A 15,148-nucleotide genomic window follows, 5' to 3' on the forward strand; every position below is an offset into this window, starting at 1 on the left:
TTGCTCTTCCACGCGGTCGCGTCAGTCATGCGTCTGCGTCAGTTGTGTTTCGTGAGTCACGTGTTCGTGTCGTCTATGCGCTCGCGTCGATGCTAATTTACACAAAGCACGCGTTCGCGTCGTCCATGCGGACGCGTCGTTGCCAGTTTCTCTAAAAACTCTAATTTGTGCTTTCCTTCCATTTTTGTATGTTTCCTTTCCATCCTTTAAGTCATTTCTGCCCTATAAAACCTGAAAGTACTCAACACACAAATCACGGCATCGAATGGTAATAAAGGATAATTAAATTTGATTATTTTAAAGCATAGGAAACATGTTTTCTCATATGTCATATCCTAATGAAGGAATTGTAAAACCATGCAAATTCATATGAATAAGTATGTGAAGAGTTGATAAAATCATTCAATTTAAGCACAAGATTTATCATAAAATAGTGGTTTATCAACCTTCCCACACTTAAACAATAGCATGTCCTCATGCTAATTCCAAGAGAAAAGAGTAAAGGTAAAATGGTGGAATCATATGCAATGCAATCTGTTCTAAATGCAACTACCTAAATGAGTCATGCAATTCTAGTTATTATTCATCTATATATAAAGCATACATGTAGTTAAATTAATTCATATCTTCAAGGAATCATGTATGTACAATTAGGGTCAAATCATATTAAAGCACAATTACAATTGAGTTGAGTTAAGATAGTTCACAACTTGCAAGACAATTAATAGTTAAATATGGACACATGAGAATGAACTATTGAACCCTCACTGGATTGTGTGTTTACTCTTTAGTCACTCAGTGTTTGGGGTTAATCACTCTCTTCTTTTCTAGTCATGCTTTCTAAAACTTTATTTTTCCTCTAATCAATCAACAATTATTGAATATAGACATACAAAGATCATGAGGTCTTTTCTTAGGTTGTAATGGGGCTGAGGTAAAGGTAAGGATGTATACATAAGGCTAAGTGAGCTAACAAAGTGAATCCTTGACTAGTCTAAGATCTCACCTAACATATACATATGTAATTTTATAATTTTTCACCTAGCTATCCAAATCTTTCCACTTTTGTGTTACATGCTCATGCATTTTATTTTTGACTTTTGTCCCATGTGCATTGATTTTTTTTTTCAATGCACATAGTAATTTAATTATTTTGATTTCACATGAGCATGCTTCCCAAATTTTTTAATAACTTATTCAATTTAATTCTCTTTTTTTCTATCATCCCATGTTCCCATAAAATTACCCATACTTAAACTATACACAATATCTATCTTAAGCTAACCAAGGATTCAACTTGGGATTTTTAATTTGTTTTTCTGTTTAAGGCTAGTAATGTGGTTATAAAACAGAAGGGGATTAAAAAGCTCAAGGGGGCTAACAAGAATGGCATAAAAGGTAGGTTTATTTGGGACAATTGGACACAAATACAAATGATGGCCTCAATCATCTCTTGGTATGCATCTATATTCTATAATTGGACATATAGATTTAAAACAAAATAAAGATTCCAAGCATAGAAAAAAGTGCAAAATACACAGGAATGAAATTTATGGTTTGATGTAACCATACAATTAAGCTCAAAACTCACGGTCTGTGTGTTCTTTAAGCTCATAAATCACAAATCAATTATGTATGTCATGCAAGTAGAAATTAAGAGTTTCCATTCAACTCAATGTAAATCTTTAAGGTGCCCCTTAAAATCTTAGTATTTCTCCTTGATGAAATATTGTTAACTAACTAACATGTAATGTTATATATACAACGTGTGTGGATTGTTTTAATATACTATGGTTCCTAGCTTACTCTTTTTATTTTTCAATTAAACCAAACTATTATATGCTAAAAAGGGTAAACTATACTAATTAATCCACTTAATACATAACTAGTAAACTAAGGTGCAAATTAAGCTAAAATATCCAAGATATATACAGCACAAAGTACAGAATGCAAAAGTACAACAAAAGCAAAAAAGAGAAAAATGTGCAAATAAAATACAGAAAATGAACAAAATAAGACAAGAGTCTGTAGTGGTTCACCAAAAAATATGCTAGAGATGACAACCTCTCCACACTTAAATAATAGCATCGTCCTCGATGCTCACTCAAACTGGGTGTGAAGAAGTGTCATCTCCGGAAGGGTGGGCTGCCGGTGTCTCGGTAGTGGTCTAAAGATCTGCAGTCTCTGTGAGTGTAGGAGGAGCGGTCTGCTGAAGCGAAGGCTCTGTCTGTAGAGGAATGTCTGGATCAGCGGCCTGTAGCTGGTGGTGCTCCTCATGATGTGGGGCAGTGTGCTCGGACCTCCCTGCTCAGCCTGGGTAGGTACCTCCTCCTCATGATCGCTTGCCTCCTCCTCAGATGTGTCTGATGGTGTGTCGGGCTTGGAGGGAATATCGCCACCGGATCAGATCATTAGCTCGAGGTGCTCATAGTGTCACTTGTGGCGACACTCAGACCTCTCAAAACGTCACCTGTTACGACGTTCGGACCTCTCAAAGTGCTGCTGGTGGCGGCGCTCCATCTGGTCTAAGCGGTCAAAGAGTCAGTGCACCAGAAGGTAGACAGGTTCAGGAGCAGGTGGTTGTGAAGTGGGTGGTGTTGAGGCAGTGAAAGTAGAAGGAGCAGCTGAAGATGTAGCTGCCTCAGCAGAGTCAGTGAGAAACGCAGGTCGGTAGCCGAAAGCCTGAAACTTCCGACTGTGAGGGATGATCTTTCTGCAGTTCGCGGCCGATGGCTTTTCATCAGCAAACTCCCAAGGTACCTCAGCTCAGCGACCTAACTGAGTAATTAGGAATGGAAAAGGGAGGGTGCCTCTGACATGGACTCTGGTCATGTAATGCCGGATGAAGCGAGGTAGATATAAGTCCTTACCCGTCATCACACACCAGATGAGGGTAATCATAGCAGCTGGCACCTCCGTCTCATGGGTGCTTGGCATCACGTAGTTTCTCAGAATCTGTTGCCATAGCCGAGCCTCATCATTCAGATATATTAGCCTAATTCTCTTGGGTACCATTGTGATCTTTCCCATGACCCATGGAACAGTAGGATCAAGAGTGATATCCCGTTTAACTACATCCCAATCAAACCTCAGGAATCTCATATCCTCCTTAGCTTTCTGGTAACCGTCTGGCTGATCTTATTTAGGTGGGAGCTGGAGGATGTCTTCAATTGCTTCCTCAGTAATCAGAACTTGCTTGCCTCTGAGCTGTACTGCATCCAGGGATGATAAAAAGTAGTTACAGTAGAATTCTCTAACCCAGGATAAGTTGATCTCAGTCAAGTTTCTCCCTAGGAAGAACCAGCCTCTTTGTTTAATTTGGTCTGAAGTGTACTACCGAAGTTCTTCTGGAATTTTAAGTGTCCTCTCAAGGTACAGGTTCCTGGATGTAGCAAAAATTAGGTACTTCAGCTCACAGTATTTGTTTGCAAATTTAACCGGGTCAGCCGCAGGTACCAACTGATCAGCCTTTTTCTGCAGGGTAAAGTTCTTTTCCCGCCAGGAATCATCATGTAAGATGCCAATGATGGATACAGAGGATTCGCCTCTTTTCCTTTTGCCAGTGGTTGCTTTGCCCTTTCCTTTGATATGAGGGTTAGACATCCTGAAAAACAGAAATTCCAGGATATAATTGGAGAATAAAAGCGGGAAAATAAGTAGGCAAATAGGATAATAGCAATATAAGCACAGAGTGGCAAAAGAGCAAGAGAAGCATGAATTGAGTCAAATAAAGTGCATTCGGGATTGTGTTCAGTTGAAAAAGTCTAAAAAGAAAAATGACAATCCAAAATACATGATAAGTGGAATTCATGTTAATAAGGAAAAACAGTGATCATGCCTTGAGTTAAAAGTGAAAGTAGGCAGGTAAAAAGAGAAGATAGAAAGTTAGAAAGGTTAATAAGTGAAAAAGGAAGTTAGAAAGTGAAAGCAGTGAGTCAGTAAAAAGAGAGTTAAAGTAAGTGGCATGATGATTGGTTTCCTTGTTAACAAGAAATCCATAAATTGAAAGAATAAGCAACTCATATTCAAGCAAGGTTTGCAATTAATTGATGATAATTCATATAGGTTGGGGAAGTAGAAAAAGGAGAATGAAATCATCAATGATGCAAAGTATTAACCAGGGAATCAAATGGAATAAGAATGCTAGCCCGTGCATTCATGAATTGGTTTGGTTGTAGCCAAGTAGTGGAAAATTCAAAATTGCCAGAACCAATACATGAATGCAAAAAGATGAAATAATTTGCAGAAAATTGGGCAGCATTCCGGCTAAAATAGGATGTTCCCGAAAAATACATAACATGATAGATCAGTGCATATAAAATTTAAATAATGCTGTAAAGAGACATAATAATATGAACATAAAATACAATGTAACAACAGCATGCAATAGGAAGAACAGCATATGAACAGACTTAATATCACAGCTAGGTTGAAATTGCGAAATAGATAAACAGGTAACAAGAACGGCACAATTATCAGGCCTAAATCCACTAACCACATCCTAGCTACCTAACCACCTAGAATTCACTACGAACATGCATCTCTAACTATCCTAAATTGAACAAATTCGGATAAATATGCAACTAACTAAGAATGATAAAGAAATCGGTGGACGGTGAAACCCGGTATGTGTATAAACAAGGGATATGGCAGAAGAAAGGTGGTGGTGTTGCGGCAGCACTGGGAGGGAGCATAGCGGCGCGGCGGTGGAGCAGGGGCGGGCTAGGGTAACGGAAGGGAGGGAGGGGGGAAAAGGGGGGCGAGTGTTTGGGGCTGTTGTGGGTGGCGGCGCTTGAAGGGGCGCACGGCGGCGGAGGTGGCGGCATGGTGGTTTGTGGTCGCGGGTAGGGGCAATGGTGGAAGAGGTGGTTGAGAGGGAAGGGAGGGGTTGAAGAAGAGAAGGGAGAGAGAGAAGGGGGAGGAGAGGGGGTGGCTGGGGTTTGGGGCGCGATGGGCTAGGGTTCGCGTGGTTTTCGGGTTAGTGATCGCAAATCCACGTGAACGCGTGGAGCACGCGATCGTGTGAGTAAGGTGAAGAAGGTGTGTGACGCGATTACGTGATTGACGCGATAGCATAGATTGGGAAAAGATGAGTGACGCAGACACGTGAGGCACGCGAACGCATCACGGTGAATTGTGCTAGACGCACGGTTCCAGCATCATTTTCGCGCAACTCTCTGTTTCCATTTAGGGGGCCATAGAATCCACGTGTCGCTCATGCTTTCGCGTGGTGTGGGTGTTGTGCAAGTGACGCGTTCGCGTCAGGGATGTGAACGCGTGGGCCGTTTTGTGCCAAACACACACTAGCCGCACGATTCCAGCCTAACTTTCTGGGCGTTGGATCTTTACGCCGATGTCCATTCAACGCCCACGCGTGGCATGCGCGCTCGCGTAGTGCGATTTTTTTATGCAGTATGCAGAATGCAAAATGCAATGAATGTCATGCGAAAATTTCAGGTTCAATCAAAATTCAAAAACAGAGTAAAATAGAAAAAGGGACGATCATACCATGGTGTGTTGTCTCCCACCTATCACTTTTAGTTAAAGTCCTTAAGTTGGACGTGTGATGAGCTTTTCTGTTATGGTGACTTGTGCTTGAATTCATCCAGAAATCTCCACCAGTGTTTGGAATGCCAGCATCCTCCGAGGTTCCAAACAAGGTACGTAAAGCCCTTAGGTGAGTTCAAACAGGCTTCAAGGCTCCCTGGGTGTTGAATGTCAGAATAGATTCCAGGATCCCAAACTTTGCTTTTATACCAGTTTTCGTCTCGATTTGCATTTTTCCAGCCGGGTGATGAGCAATCTGAGTTCTCACTGCAGTGACCAAACAGCTTCCGAGATCCTTTCAATGGAGCTTGACACCAATCTCTGCACCTCAAATTGAAGTGTGAAACCTCATTGAATCTTGCATACCAACTCTGAGTGCGATTCATTTCCCTTTTGCTCTTAAAGCCGCAGAGAGTTCTAAGCTGGCCATCTGTCTCAAGTAAACCATATTCAAGTGGAAAAGTAAAGATGAAAGTTAAGGATTTTACCCACTTGAAGTTTGTATTGGGTGGTAATGGCCTTGGGATAGGTGTTTCCAGTGGTTCTGCAAGCTCTACTCCCTTGTGGTCTTCAGTGAATTCCTTCACTTCTTTGCAAATTTCTTCCATTTCAACCATGTCTTGATCAAAGTCATCGATATCTTCCTCATCACTTGAGTCATAATTGGGAGGTTGAGAAAAGTCTACCTCTGCATCATCTTCGTATTCACTTGGGAAAGATTCTTCTATCTCAAAGAATTCACTTGCGGATGCAAGTTCATTACGAAGAGAACTTGACTCTTGATTATCATGATCAAGGAAACTTGGGTCTTGGGTTATTCCGTCTAGTTCTTCATAAGATACCTGCTTTGGGGGTTGTGCACTATCCTCCTTAGCATCAATTGTAACGTCCTTGACAGAATTCTCCACAACTCTGGATTCCTACGAAGGTTCGGCATCTTCTAAATCTTTAACCAACTCTTCTTCTTCTATAATGACAGCTTCCTCTACTTGTTCTAGTACGAAGTTATGCTCTATACTGTCCACTGGAGTTTCTAGTGTCTCCTTCATGCTACGTTCTTAATTAGATTCTCCACCTGAAGCCATGGGAGTTTGTTGAGTGTCCAAATGTCTGGAAGATAGTTGATTTATTGCTTGCTCCAGTTGATGAAGGGTTGCATGAAATTGGTCTACTGATTCTTCGAAGCGAACCTGTGATTCTTGGCTTGATGGATATGGACATGGTGTATAGGAGAGTGGTGGTTCTTGGGAGTAATTGGATTGGCGTTGGGGCGGATAAGGATCATACGGTGGCGAATGGTGAAAAGAAGCTTGTGAGTGTGGTGGTTCGAAGCTATGTTGAGAGGATGGTCTTTGAGCATAGGGTGTGGCTTGTTGGTAGCTACAAGGGAGTCCACCATATCTATCGGCTTGGTATGCATTGTAGAATGGTCCTTGTCCATGATATCTAGGAGGGTGTTGTTGCCTAAAGGGTTGATCAGATCCTCTTGGCTCTATCCATAGTCTTGTTATAGCTTCCATTCCTTTCAACAAAATTAGAACCAAACTCAAAGCGAGAGGGGTGAGAACTCATAGTAGTTATTAGAAATAAGAAGGGAAAACGAAAACAAATAAACAAGTAAAAGAAAAATATTTATAATAACCAATACTAAGGCACACGTTTGCAATTTTCCGGCAACGGCGCCATTTTGAAGAACGAAACTCTCGCGCGATCTAGAATTTTCGCAAACAAATTCCCGTTGTAAGTATAGCTTCTAGACCAACAAGAATCCCTTTTTTACAAACGTTTGGTTGTCACAAGTAACAAACCCAATAAAATTTATAAACCGAAGTATTCAAACCTCGGGTCATCTTCTCAAGGAATTACAGGGAAGTATGTTTTACTATTGGTTATGGAAAACAGTGTTTTTGGGTTTTGAAAAGGTTTTCAACAAGAGAAATGGATTGCAGGAATTAATAAATTAATGACTAAGAAATCTCTTGGCAAGGTATGAAATCTGAAAGTCCTATCCTAGTTATCCTTATCAATGGTGATGAGAATTATATTTTTGCTCCCACTAAGTCAACCTCTAACTATGAAGGTCAGTTAAGTGGACAAATTAATTTAACACCTAAAGTCCTAGTCAACTCCTTAAGGAAAGACTAGAGTTATAGGAATCTAAATTAATCAGCAAAGATAACAATTATCAGTCACGATGAGTTTGACAACTCAAGAGTTACCAATTAATCAACCAAAGCCAAAAGGAAAAATCTAAATTATTTACAATAAATAGAAGAAAGCAATCATGAGTCTGAAATACCTCAAATTATATTAAATAAAGATGTGAATTCTAACATGGACAAGTTCATAAATTAGATTGAAAAGATAAATAAAAGGAACAGTGAATCTGTAATTGAAGAAGATGAAAATATTCCTAAGTCCTTTAAGAGGAGTCCTAATCCTAATCCTAAGAGAAAGGAGAGAATCTCTCTCTCTAAAAACTACATCTAAATTCTCAAACTATGTATGAATGTATGTTGTATGATGTATCCAGTGTCTACTCTTGAATGGATGGATTTCTCCATTTATAACCCTTTAATCTATGTTCTCTGGGCTTGGATCTAGACCAAAAAGGGCCCAGAAGTCGCTGGGGCCGACTTCTGCGAATTCTGCAGATCGCGCACGTCACGCGTCCACGTGGGTCACGCGGTCGCGTCATCTGGAGTATTGCTCTTTCACGCGGTCGTGTCATGCGTTCACGTCAGTTGTGTTTCGCGAGTTACGCGTTCGCGTCGTCCATGTTCTCGCATCGATGCTAATTTCCGCAAAGCACGCGTTCACGTCGTCCATGCGGATGCGTCGCTGCCAGTTTCTCCAAAAATTCCAATTTGTGCTTTCCTTCCATTTTTGTATGTTTTCTTTCTATCCTTTAAGTCATTCCTACCCTATAAAACCTGAAAGTACTCAACACACAAATCACGGCATCGAATGGTAATAAAGGATAATTAAATTTAATTATTTTAAAGCATAGGAAACATGTTTTCTCATATGTCATATCCTAAGAAAGGAATTGTAAAACTATGCAAATTCATATGAATAAGTAGGTGAAGAGTTGATAAAATCATTCAATTTAAGCACAAAATTTATCATAAAATAGTGGTTTATCAAGTAGCAAGGGCGTTGTAGCTCAAACCCACTTGCTCTACATGGGTGTTTTAGTCCACAGTTAGTTACCAGGACATGTCGGGTTGGCTATATAACTGACAGATGATATCATCAGCCATAAGACAGGCATGCATCATGTGCATTTGTTTGCTTTGACTGCTATGCATTATTTGAGATTGCCTAAGTGAATATTTCTCCTGCTACCTACTGTTCTTGCTATTTGCACTATCTGCTTCTTACTTGTGAGTGAACTTGTTTGTTTGCTTGTCTCTGCATGATTTATGAATGGCGGAGGAACCGAGGAATGATGAAAAAGGGTTGGTGGTTATGTTAGGTTTGAATTTGAGTAAGTATAGGAATAGCTTAGATTACCTACCCCTAATTATGGCTTTATTTAGAAACTAAGTTTTGTAATTTTATGAAGAAATTCTAGGATTGCCTCTGGCATTCCCAGGACCTTATTTATTATACGCGTGGCACCTTTACCATGCTGAGAACCTCCGATTCTCACCCCATACTGTGTTGTTATTTTCAGATGCAGGTCGAGAGGCTTCTCGCTAGCGTCTGGATCCTGAAGCGGAGTAGTACCTGGGTTCATTATAGGTTTTGTTTGTATATATGTATATATGTATCTAGCTTGCTCTCCGAGAAAACTTGTTTATTTTGTTCCTGATAGAGGCTGAAGGAGAGCTAGGACCTTATTTTGTTTTTTGAGTATTTTGAGATACCTGTATATGTATGTATATATATTCTCCGGCTAGCCTTGGCTTCACAGGCTAAGTCAGGAGCTAGTTATGATGTATTCTTGGCCTTCTTTTACTATGTTGCTTATCCTTATCCTTATCTCCTAGGTTTCTTAGCACGCAAGTAATCTTAATCCTCGAGCGTTGCGGTTTTCATTTTGCGATTTGTTCCACCTATTCTTTAAGGCTCCTAGTATACTGTCTCTTTTCATTGATATTATTAATATATATTTTATTTTTAGAGGTCGTAATACCTTGCCACCTCAGCTTTATGATTTAAGCATAAGACTTTGTGTGGTAGGGTGTTACATATGCCTTCTAAGCAAAGCACTAAAAAAGAAGTCCCAATTTCCAAAAGAATGAAGAGTACGCCGAACCAGAAAATTGGAGCTAGTGAAGAAGAACCAGAAAATCTTAAAAAGCGTCCAACCATGGGTATGGATAAATTTTTGGAGACACATGGGATTCATTTGGAAAGAGAAGATGATGATTTTGAACCAAGTGCTAAAAATGAAATATCTATTCAAGAAAAGCAACAAAATCTTAGAAAGATAAATACAAAATCAAGTTGTCAAGCCATGACACTTGATACATTTTTGGAGACAAATGAGATTCATGTGGAAGGAGAGGAGAAACATAGTGGAGCAAATGCTAATGAAGTTGGAGATGATGATGATGATGATGATTTCTCGGATGATGAGGACTATGTTAGTGAATATGAAGATGCAGTTCTTCATGGTGATGACAATCACCTTATGGAAACTAACAATGTTGAAGGTGTTGTACTTTATACATAATTATCATTTTACTTATTCATTAGCATGTATAGCTATATAATTCATTTAAATGGTTAAATTGCACATATTTATAGATACTCCAAAGACTAGAAGGACACGAGGAAAAACAAGGTGTGCTAAAATCTATGCAAGAAGTTGGGAAGAAAGAGAAGATGTGATTTTTTATAAAGGACAAGCAGTGGGACTAACTCCAAGAAGAGTGAAGGACTTAACTTACTTCAATGGAACAATGGGAAGGAATAGTGATTTCATAACATTGATGTAAACTAATTGGAAAGTTGTACCCCTCAAAGTCAAAAAGCGCATATGAAAATATATTAAGGTAAGTGTTTTATTTCTCATCTATTTTTTATGATCTGAAATTTTCTAATTTCGTATGGCTTAGCTGTAGTTTTGTGAAAATATATAATTACTGTTTTATGCTGTAGTTTTGTCTTTGTTTTTAGTATTCTTGAATTGTCATTTATAATTTTTGTTTTGTACTTTTTTCGTAGTCAAATTTCATTCTTCCGAAAGAGGGAAAAGAGTGGGTGATGACTGGTGTTCGAGAAGTTTGGAAAGGTTACAAAACAAGAATCAAGGGAAAGCATTTTAAGATATATAACAACATTGAAAATATGCTGAAAAATCGCCCTTTAGATATTCCAGAAGTTTAATTTCGAAAGTTAATTGCATATTGGAGTATTCCTTCTGTTAAGGTGAGTTGTAGAATAAATAATTTTGTTTCTTTGTCTTTTTTATGCTTTTGGTTTATTATATATAACTCCCTTTAATTTTGTTAGGTATAGGCTCTATCTCGTTTAAATTCTGAAAATCGTAAAAAGCAACAACATCAACATCGAATGAGACCTATAAGTTTTGCAAAAGTGCGTAATAAAATGGTAATAATTTTGATTTTTTATAAGTTTTTCTTGTTGTATAATGACCATCTTAAAACTAGATAAATATTATTTTGGCCATTTTTAATACTCTTTTCCCTTAATTGTAGCATGAAATGAATGAGAATAAAGAAGACCCATCACAAGTTGATGTGTTTGTTGCAACTCGAACTGGACAAAAAGAAAAAGAGCTTGATTCAGGAACACAAGCTGTTATTCTAAGTCATAATAAGTTGAAGTAAAATTGCCTTAATTTTCAAATTGATCTAAAGTAGAACTGCCTTAATTTACAGTATCATTTTAAGTCAGATTGTCTTGTATAAAACTAACAATGTTCAAAGTCATAATAACGAAAGCAAGTATCCTTATCTGTCATAGAACATGATAATAGGATAAACTTATCTACCACAAGCTAAAATCGTTATTTTTTTTTAATAGGATAAACTTAAGAGCCACCAAGAAGCTGGAGACACTCCCGAGAAAGTCTTTACTACAGTATTTGGCAAAGAACAACGAAGAAGAGTTCGATGTTATTCGATGTTATGGAAGGACAATCACAAAAACATCTCTGCAGAAAGAACGGGAGATTGCTAAAATTAAGCAACAACATGCAGAGACTATAAATTCAATGAAAACTAAACTTCATGAGATAAAAGACAGAGTCCAAAGTTTGGAGGATCTTGTGAAGCTTCTCTTTCAACAGAGTTCTCTTGGCACAAATATTGATGAAACACTGTCTTTATTACGAGCCAAGGAATCAACACATGATATAAATAGTAAGCAATGTCCGACTGGCAATGATCGTCCTTCCTCATCAACTCGTGATCCAAAATGATGACCAGGTATAACTAAAAAATTTGCAATAATTTTAGTGATTTACCATTTATTGGGAATGGATTATCAATATTTTTGGCCTTTGCTTTCTCTGTCTTCTGCCATCTTACTTCATGGTGGCTTCTGCAATGCACTCTTGCTATTTTTAATCACTCATCTTTTTTTCTTTTTTCTTTTTAATTACTTATTTTTGTAGCGTTGTGCTACTGTGAGAAAGAAAATTATTTTCTCATTGCTAAAATAATGTGAATATATTGGGGAGTGATGCGTGTTGTCACTGCAATAGACTCTACTAACTGCTATTTCATTCACAAGAATGGCAGAAATTATCAAGGGAGTTGTCGGCAGTAGTAGTAAATTAGTAAAAAGTTAATCCCATTATTAATTTGTTGGACTTTTTTAGGTTATCCTACAGAAATGTTTTTGGTAGAAGGTATTTGGACTTAGTTTCTTAGTGTGGTCTGAATATTTTGTGACCCATATGATGTGATAATAATGTTATGACCAGGTATAACTGTCACTAGAATAAAAAATTGCATTTGCATTTGAATTTCCAACTTTCACCCGAAATCTTAACCCTCGTTGAAATAGCTTTCATGAGAAGACTCATACCCATTCAATATGTCCATTCATTTGCTTTCATGACATTTATATATTGTCAGGAACATATATAAATTGATTAAATTTTAGACTGTGACCTCATGACATTAACTAAGCTTTCATTTTTTGCATTGATTGTGTCTCTGAATATATCTCTTTTGTTTCAATAGAATCCTATCTTCCTATACCTTGGCCACCTTAGAAGGAGTTTTTAGACCTATTTATTGCTTTTATATCTATAGTATTTAATATCATAAAGAAATTTTTATTATAATTTTTCAGTTTTAATGATAAGTTGCTTATTTTTGTTGTGTATTATTTGCAGATTTAGCATATGGGACAAGTCAAGCATGGATATAAAATATGCAAGTAGATTGACATCTTTTTTATAAATATTAATTACTATTTTGTTATGACAATTATTGTTAGACAAGAATTTTATTATTTTGTTGAGAATTATTGATGAACATTTGAAATACTAATTAAACTTTTTAATATCTATTTTAATTAGAATTTTATTATTAGTTATTTTGTCTCTTTTATAATTTTTTATTGTGCACAAATTTATTTATTAATTAAAATAATTACACATGTATGAACAAAAAATTTTATTGTAAATTTTATTTTTTTGTATTTTTATTACAAAAGTAATTTTTATTTTTATCAAAAAGGCAACCCTTTTATTAGTTGCCTATTTTGAATATTAGACAACACTTGTATGATTGCATATCCAAAAGAAAAAGCAATACTTGTATAGGTTGCAAATCCAAAAGAAAAGGCAACACTTGTATAGGTTGCATATTCAAAAGAAAAGGCAATGTTTTAAAAGGTTGCATATTGAAAACTAATAGGCAACACTTTAAAGTATTACAAATTCAAATTTATAAGCAACACATAAAAGGGTTGAATTTTATTGCAAATAGACAATATTTTTTAGTAGTGGTCAAAATATGAGAAAAGACAACATTGCAAAAGTGTTGTCTCAAACACACTTTTGAAGTGTTGTTATTTTTCAACCAAAGGCAATACTTACCAAGTGTTGCTCTCAAAAGTATTATTTTTTAAACAAAAAAGTGTTACCTTGATCTAAGGCAACGGCTGCATATGCAACGCCACTCAAAAACGTTGCCTTAGGTCCAAAAGTGTTGCCATAGATCAAAAGCAATCTTTTGTCAACCTTTCGGTAACACTTTTAAATGTTGCCTTAACCTGAAAATATTATATTGACACAAAAAAATTTTGAAAAAAAAAAGAAATAAAATCTGCGGAAAAAAAGCAGTTATATATAATCGCGAGTTTAGTCAAAAGTTAGTTAGAAGTAGTGGCGCGTGAATCAGTGGCGGAGTTTGAAATAAAATTTTGGGGGGGCCAGATAGAAGATAACTGTCAAAATATTTTTGACATGGATCCATTTAAAATAAACTCGACTAACCTCATCTCTCTGATTTGGGTAATATTGCCAAATTTAAAGCCATTTTCAGGGCATCGTTCCAAAGAATTAAGGTCAAACTCATCAGATACAACTCTTTAAACTTTTGAAAGTTGTATCTTACTTTCTTCATGATATTAAAGTAGAAGAACTATCTACAGATGTTGATATTGTAAAAGTTATATGTTTTCTTTCTTAAATATTAGCCTTCCTCTTAAAAAATGCATCATCAACTCTTTGATTTTTTATGATTATTTTATATAAAAATTTGAATATATATCCAGTAAAATATGTAAAAAAGAAATTAGAAGGACAAATATTAAAATTTATAATATTTATTGAATTTTTTTTATCAATTTATACAAATACAATAATATCAATACTTATTGAATATTCTAATATTTTTTCATATAAAAAATTAAATTAACTAAACAGTAAAATATAAAATAATATTAAATTACATAAATAAAAAATATCTAATTTTTTATATTTGAACTCAAAGGTAGAGAGAGTGTTGCTTATTGAATAGAGAGTTGCGAAATACGAATACACTCAATTCAGTCTAAATTCGATATGTTTTGAATGTTTAAAACTAAAAATTATTGTACAATAAAAGCAAAAGATGAAGATTGAACTTTGGTATTTTAAGTCATAATAAAATATTTGAGCTAACTAAACTATTTTTTATTTTTTGAAAAAGTATTACTAATTTTTTTAATAAAAATTTGGGGTGGTCGTGGCCACCCCTTGTCTGAACTAAGCTCCGCCACTGGCGTGAATCTGAATTAGATTATACCACTTAGTTGGATTTAGTTGGGTAATTAACTTAGTTATAAAGCATTATTGATAAAAAATTATTAACATAATTTAGTATGCATAGGTAGAATCAACAACAAAAAATAGTAGTTATCGTTTAACTACTACTGTTTGAGCAACTACTACTGTTTGAAATATATTCTGTAGTCCTTAAGTAACTAGACAAAATAATCTATCTATTTAAATTCATATATAAGTATAAAACTCAATCAAATCTTTCTTTCTTTTTTATAAAAAACTAATGTATCCACTTAGGTTGCTTATTTTTTTTATAATTTTGTTATCTATATATAAATAATTAGTCACTTATAAAAAAATATATGTTAAAATATAAATTTATATTAAAATAAATTAAATAAT

Source organism: Arachis duranensis, chromosome 2 (assembly GCF_000817695.3).
Source record: "Arachis duranensis cultivar V14167 chromosome 2, aradu.V14167.gnm2.J7QH, whole genome shotgun sequence".
Lineage (NCBI taxonomy): Eukaryota > Viridiplantae > Streptophyta > Magnoliopsida > Fabales > Fabaceae > Arachis > Arachis duranensis.